The sequence below is a fragment of the Sphaeramia orbicularis genome, chromosome 3 (assembly GCF_902148855.1).
Source record: "Sphaeramia orbicularis chromosome 3, fSphaOr1.1, whole genome shotgun sequence".
NCBI classification, from domain to species: domain Eukaryota; kingdom Metazoa; phylum Chordata; class Actinopteri; order Kurtiformes; family Apogonidae; genus Sphaeramia; species Sphaeramia orbicularis.
In genome coordinates, this window is record NC_043959.1 from 14151495 (window position 1) to 14159265 (window position 7771).

Genomic DNA, 7771 nt, shown 5'->3' on the forward strand with positions numbered 1-7771 from the left:
CCTGGGGTCCAAATCTGCCCCCCCGCCAAAGGTTCCATTCCGGCCCACAGGATGAAAGTGCAAAAATAACCTGAACAGTCCAGGTTGTCAAAATCCTTTTGGTTCAGGTTCCATATACAGACCAATGTGATCTCCAGTAAAAATAACAACACAATAACCCATAAATAATGACAACTACAATTTTCTTTGTGAAAAATTATGTGGAAAAAATTGAAGTAAAAAAATAACATTACACTGTGAAAATATTTACATTTATAAAACTATTCTTTCACAATAAAATGCAAATAAATACATAAATAAAAGCAAAGATGAACAACCCGAAATGTGCAATTTGAACAATATTCTGCTTGTTACTAAATGTTTTGTGCATGTATGGATCCACTGTGATCTGGAGTTGTGTTAATAATAAGAGATGGAATATTGTAGAAATTGTTCAAATTTTAGTTCCAACCTCCAAAATTTTAACAATATTCTGCCTGTTACCAAATGTTTATGTAACACTGTGTGTAATGTACATATATAAATAATAAGTCGAGGCATAATATTGTTAAAATTGCACAAATTGTTTTATATTAAATTTCTGTTTTTTCAGGTTATTCACATCTTTTTTGTAAAATGTAAACATTTTCGTAATTTAATTGGTGTGTTTTTTGTACTAAAACAAAGAGAGAAACTTGGATTTGTCATTATTTATAGGTTATTAAGTCATTATTTTACTGGTCTGGCCCACTTTAGATCAAATTGTGGTGAATGAGCCCCTGAACTAAAATGAGTTTGACACCCCTGCTCTGAAACATACTTTTTTTGCATTTACTGCACTACTCAAGCACTAGCCACTCAACCCATTTAACTTCTACCCTTATTTGTAGCAGATGGTACCAGATGTTTCTACAGCAGTGACATGTGGGAATGTGAGATAAACCAGCTGGTTCAACTAGATGGGACAGAGTTAAAACATCTGCTGTGAGAGCAGTCTGTCAGCCCAGATGGAAAAGTGACTGTGCCTACGCATTTGCAGCGTAAACCTCAACAGAATTTAAAGTAAACCTAATCTGTACTGTGGCATTAACTCAGTTTCTTTAATATTTCAACACGTTGATGATTTCAGGTGTAGTTTGCAGTCGGAACTTACCTTGGGTCCAGGTGTTTTATCATTGGGAACATAATAAAAGGTGAACTGGACCCGAGGGTTGGCTATCATTCACATTTTATACTGATACTGATACTCTGGCCCCTAAATTATACATTTTTCCTTTTGCCATTTTTACAAAAAGAAAAACACATTAAACAAATCTTTCAACTTTCCAGCTCATCTGCATTTTCATACACTCAGAAGTTTCATAACATAAGAATGTACACCTATTTACTGCTCAAAGAAGTTTTACTTAATAAAAGCCAAACCTTTTTATCCCAACTTGAAAATGTCTGGCATTATAGTCATGAATAAAATGTGTTAACACCGTGCATGTGCGCTGCAGTGTTGAAATTTGATATTAAATGATGAGACACTTTTTTGACACCTAGTTATCAATGCAATTCTGTCTGTATCATAAACTTATCACAGGTTAGTGCCCAGCCCCATTAAATATTAATAAAGGAAACTAAATTTAAAAATTCCAGCCATAAACGATACAGAAAATTAGATTTTGATTGAAAATGCCAGTCATTTTTCTTTCTAAAGTTAAAGGCCTTTGATGTAATTTAGGGTATTGTTATTTTCTTAAACTTCTTCAAGTTAAAAGTGCCAACTCACTTCTTTCAGACAAAAACAAATTCATGCTGACACCTAACATTACAATAAATATAGACAAATGTAACTATCACATTGGAAAGAATCCTCACTGAAAGAAATGGAAACAGTGTCTGCTCAGAGGAAAATGAGAAAAAATCCATTAAAATGTGTAACATACGACGGCGTATTAGGGCCACATAAGAAAATAGAAACGCTTGTCACTATGAAAATAAAGTCATAGTTTTTTAAAAAAAAATCATTATTTAACAAGAATAAAGTCATTAGTTAACGAGAATAAAGTCGTACTTTTATGAGATTAAAGTCATACTATTTTGAAAATTCAACAGAGTTTCTGGTTTTACAGCGAAGGCAACAAGCGAAGCAACAGCTTTCCCTTCTGTTGGACTCCAAACCTCACAGTAGAATCCCCACAGTTTGTTCAGAAACACCAAACCTTCTCTGTTTAGTTCTCTGGTGTTTCCACTGATAGTCCTACAGCTGAACACTTCATCAGTTTCTCCCCCAAAGAAGGAAATTTGCTACAAATCATTTCAGTTCTTACAATAAATCCAAATGTGTGCAAACTCGCTTCAGAGTCCTTCAACTAATGAGAATGTGTTAATGAGAGGATAGACTCAGTATTTGGCCTTTGTGCCTAAACCCCAAATGAAAGAAGAACTGCACTAAATCTTCACAGTTCTACATTATTCGATGAGTGGGTATGACTTTATTCTCATTATATAACGACTTTATTCTCGTTAAATAATGAGTTTTTTAAAACTACGACTTTATTCTTGTTAAATAACTTTATTCTCATTTAATAATGAGTTTTTTAAAACTACGACTTTATTCTTGTTAAATAATGACTTTATTCTCATTAAATAATGAGTGTTTTAAAACTATGACTCTATTCTTGATAAATAATGACTTTGTTCTCGTTAAATAACGACTTTATTCTCGTTAAATAATGACTTTATTCTCGTAGTGACAGGCGTTTTTATTTTCTTATGTGGCCCTAATACGCCGTCGTAGTAACAAGATGGAGGATGGTGTAACTCCTGTTCAGTTCCTGGGCTAAAACAGGCTAAAACTGGTCCGATTCGTCAAATATCTAGCATTGCCAAGATCACCACAAACCAAAGACATGGACTAGAACATGAAATGCTGGTACTTCACCACCTTTTATGACACAGACTGTTTCCTTGAGAATAAAACGAATCCTACAGAGACGTTTTCAACCTTCAGGCAATGACCACAAGCAGAATGGGTGCATGCACAGTCTCATGTTTAAGATGAAGTGTTAATCTGTGTTGTTGCTGGGCTCCAGGCCCTGTTAGTGCTGAATGTTATAAAACAAAGCTGTTGTTGAAAAGTAGATGTAGGCCTGCTCTAAATTTGACTGACTGTGTTTCTGTATTCTAGATTTTAGGATAAACGACAATGGCATGTACCAAACATCACCCCTGTTGTTCACAGAGTATGTCGATTTAACGGACCTTTAGTTTCCAAAGGTTTCTATGCACTACCTATGTCTGGATCTTTATTGTTTGTACAGTTAATAATAAATGCAACACAATCTGGTTTGTGATAAATGAAGTGAATGTTTAAATGTGCCTGATGTAGTGTGAACATCTCCACTGTGTCTGTTATTTAATACTGTCTCACACATTTAAGGGATAATGTTGGAGAATTTCAAGGAACAGTATTTGCATTTTAAGCTGAACGGCTCACCAGCTGATGTGTCCGCTGTAATCAGTGTCTTCGTCTTCAAAGTCGTCTTCATTGTCTTCATTAGCAATTTCTTCAAACATCTTCTCTGATAACTACTACTACTCTAAACTACTGGTCAGATTCATTTCAAACTTTATATGTACCTTCCTTAGGATAGTGTTTACAAAGTTTGTTCACAGTTTTGATTTTTGCAATTTTTTTTAAAAATATCTTTTTATTTCACAAAAGAAAATCATCCAGATACAGTACAAACATAGTGATACTGGGTCTTACTTTTTGCAATTCTCCTTTGTGCACTCTTCCCACCCTCCACCCCTGAAGGAATAAACCAACTAAACACACTCAAAAGTAACAGACTAAAAACATAAGTCTAAATATATATTTAAAAAAATAAAAATAATAATAAAAATGAAATGAAATAATAATAATAATAATCACCATTATCATCACAATAATAACAGTAATAAGGGCACAAACATAAGCATGAGCACAGTGATGCATGCTGTAACATAAATAGCAGTAGTAGGGCAGTATTCATGGCGTACAAACTCAAACTTTCTCCATACTGGAGAGTAAAGGCAACCAAAATTCATTAAAGAGATGGCCACGATTATGTTTATCCAAAGTCAGTTTTTCTAAAGGTAAAAAAGAAGACAACTGACCATGGAAAATCTTAAAAGATGGAGGGGACTCATTCTTCCAAAATAAAAGTATGCATTTCTTTGCAAAGTAAGTGATCAAAATTAGTATCCTGCATTTTTTATTTTGTAACTGTAAATTATGTGTCATTTAGTAAATATAAACTGCTGCTTAAATCAAATTGTAAGTCCAAGACTGATTGAGTGAAAGAGTGACCTGAGCTCCAATAACTTTTTAAAAGGTCACAGTCCCAGAACATGTGCATGAATGTCCAACTTTTTAAAAATATTTCAAATGTGCCTTTATTAATAATGGTCCATATTTGGAGGGTTTATTACATGTAAATGGTTACAAATATCAGTATAGTTACTATTGAGGACTGATAGGAAGTCATACATGGACTTTCATGGGTCCATGACCTTTGACCTTGAAGGGTCAAATTCAAGGTCACCGATGTCTGGATTTCGACAAACTTTTTCGAAACTACCGGTCAGATTCATTTCAAACTTTATATGTACCTTCCTCGGGACAATGTCTACGAAGTTTGCTCACATTTTCGAGACATTTAGATTTTTCTTTAACTTAATTTTTATTTGGTTTTGCTCATCCAGATATATAAGACATTTTACACACTTTGACATATATAATCACACATCCCCATATGGCACACATGAAACAAACAAACAAAAAAAATCTATATCTACAGTAGATATTGATTACAATTAATAACAAATTAAATATGAATGACAAAAAAAGATTTAAAAAAAAAAAGAAATAATATATATACATACACAAATATACATACATACATACATACATACATATAAAAAACATATATGTATACAACCACTTCTGAATGCTTATTGCATTAAAAACTTAATCATGGGACTCCATCTCTTTGTAAATATCTCTCCCTGAATTCTAAGTATATATGTAATTTGCTCCATCTGATAGATTTCCCTCACTTTCTCAATCCAAATGTTATATGTTGGAGATTCAGGTTTCAGCCACTTGATAGTGATACATTTAATGGCTGATGTTAGTAAAATTCGCAAGAGGCATTTTTGGTTATTTCCCTCTAAACTTTCTGGGATTACACCTAAAATAGCAAACTTGAAATCTTTAGAAAATGTTTGGTTGAAAACTGTTCACAGCGACAAATATATCATCCCAGAAAGGTCTGATCTTAGGACACGTCCAGAATATGTGGGTATGGTTCCCCAAGTGAGCCCCACAATTTCGCCAACAGGTATTAGGATTCAGGAGGTTCATTTTTGAAATTAACTCTGGTGTCCTAAAAAATCTTGTGACAATTTTCCATTTGAACTCTCTCCATGAACTAGAACTAGTTACCATATGGGCTTCAGAGCATATATCTGCCCACACCTCATCTGATATGTGTGTATTCATTTCCAATTCCCTTCTACATTTTATGTTAGAAGTATTATTAATTGTAAAATTTGAGAGTGCTTGGTAAAACCTGCTAATTGCTTTTGGAAGTCTGTTCCCATGACATTCAAAGGAATTGGTTGTCCAGACGTGGACAGTATGGGCTGTCAGTCCTACAGCACAGGGAACCAGAGGTAAGCTGCAAAAGCTAAACTGCACTAGGCCAATAGCCAGCTACTGTAAGCTTAGAATTAGCTTACAGTAGCTGGCTATTATTGTATTCGCACATGCACAGTGTGAGAATTCGTGGCACATGGGCTCGTGGCACTGCTTTGACAGTGCAATACCCTCACGAGGAGCGAGCAGGATTTCAAACAGCTCCGTTTTCCTTGCGAACACACGATTGCAGGTCGTGAGGTGGTGGTGAGGTGTTAATAGCTTCTCCTTACCCCATGTACACTGCACCAAGCACCACACACGATTAGAGGCACATCTGGCCCCATCCCAGAAAGAGTCGCACGAGTGAGAAATCGTCTCTAAAATCGCACAGTGTATGGCCGCCTTAAGATGCGGAGTCTGGCCAGGAAGAGGATTCCATAGCGGACTCCGGGTCTGTTGCACAGCATCTTCCTTATATTGCTGAAGGTGGCTCGAGCTTTGACGACACTGGCTGTGTAATCTGGGTAGATGGCTATGGGGTTTCCTCTGTATTGAAGTTTGCCGCCACTGTTGCGCGCTCTCCTTAAAATGTCCATGGCGTCTCCCTCCTTCTGCACTGTAAGACTGGATAAGTTGAGTTTACTTAAAAAATCTCAAGTAACCCGTTGCCTTAAAAAATTTAAGTATTGAGTAATGAAAACTTGAGTGTATTAAACTTAAATGCTTGATTTGAATGGAATTGCTATTTTAAGTCCAACACACTGAATGCCAAGTTAATTTTACTTAAACTTTGTTGCAATATCAATTACTTGGTATAATCATTAGACTTAATATTATCAGTTCATTTGATTCAAATCCAAGTAGATCTAAATTGAAATCTCTTTCAATTTACATGGCTTTGTATGATTAATCAGTTTATTTCTTTGTAGCATGGATGGCTGATCTGCAGGAAATTATCTCAATGTAATTGACTAAAATAGGTTATGTTTTTATATTACTTAAGCATTAAGTTTTCCAATGTTTCAGTTCAACTAAAGATTAACAGGAAAGTTTTTGTTCTTCCTCTGGCTCTGACTCATGGTGCAGCTCTACAAAAACAAACACAAAAAGGCCAATAAACACTGACATTCATGCATTCAGACCAAATGAACACTAACAACACAACCCCGCTGAACCTCTGCACAGAAAAAAAACACATTTACAACAACATGCCCAATACCCACAATGCAATGCACAGATAAAAAGGTGTGGTCAAGACTAAAACTGAGTGAGTTAAATCCATTCAACTTAAATTTTTTCACACTTTCAACTGTGTCTACAAATTAGTAGAATATGCTGAATATTTTATAGCAATGAAAAAAACTGAAATCATTTCAGTACATTGTAATTAAAGCATTTTAGTAAATACAAATTCTAGGCTTACAGTGTGTAGTTTAACAATAATTGCTCGGGGTTTATCTCCAGGTTTCCTGTGGTGAGAGCGGTCCACACATACTTGTCTGTCCAGCTGGAAAACTTCTGTGAGGAGCGCAGAGACGGCCGCTGGTGCGCTACAGGCCTGGAGCTAGGCAAGGCCAATAATTCTGATGTTACCCCGTCTCATACGCCCCCCCGGGTCCTCACATTTGTCTTTAAGCATTGTCACTTGTGTTTTAAGCTCAGTCATCGTTTCTCGCATTTCCACCACCTCGTCTGACCATGTTGATAGCCCCTCTTGAACCTCACTCACGTTAGCCTTTAGCTCTGTCATGCTAGCCTTTACCAGTTCAAGTTCCGCCCGGACAGCGTTAGTGTTGTCAGCGATTTCATTCTTCATGTCCCGCATTTCCTTCCACAGATACTCAAAATACTCTGCCAAGGCGTTTTTCATTTCTTCTTTAATCGCAGTTGAAATGTCTCCTCGCAGGGAGATGAGAATGTCCTTTTTGATGGCTATGGGGTCCACGCTGTCGCTTGTAGCAGGCTGAGGCTGGTTATCGTTGTTCAAACTTTTTGCCGCTGCTGTGTTGGGCCTTGTGCTCGAGCAGGCCTAGTATTTGAACTTGCATAATTTTGAAGTCATAAATGAGATTTTCCTCGAACTTCTTACTATACTTCAGATAATAACTAAATTATGAGAGT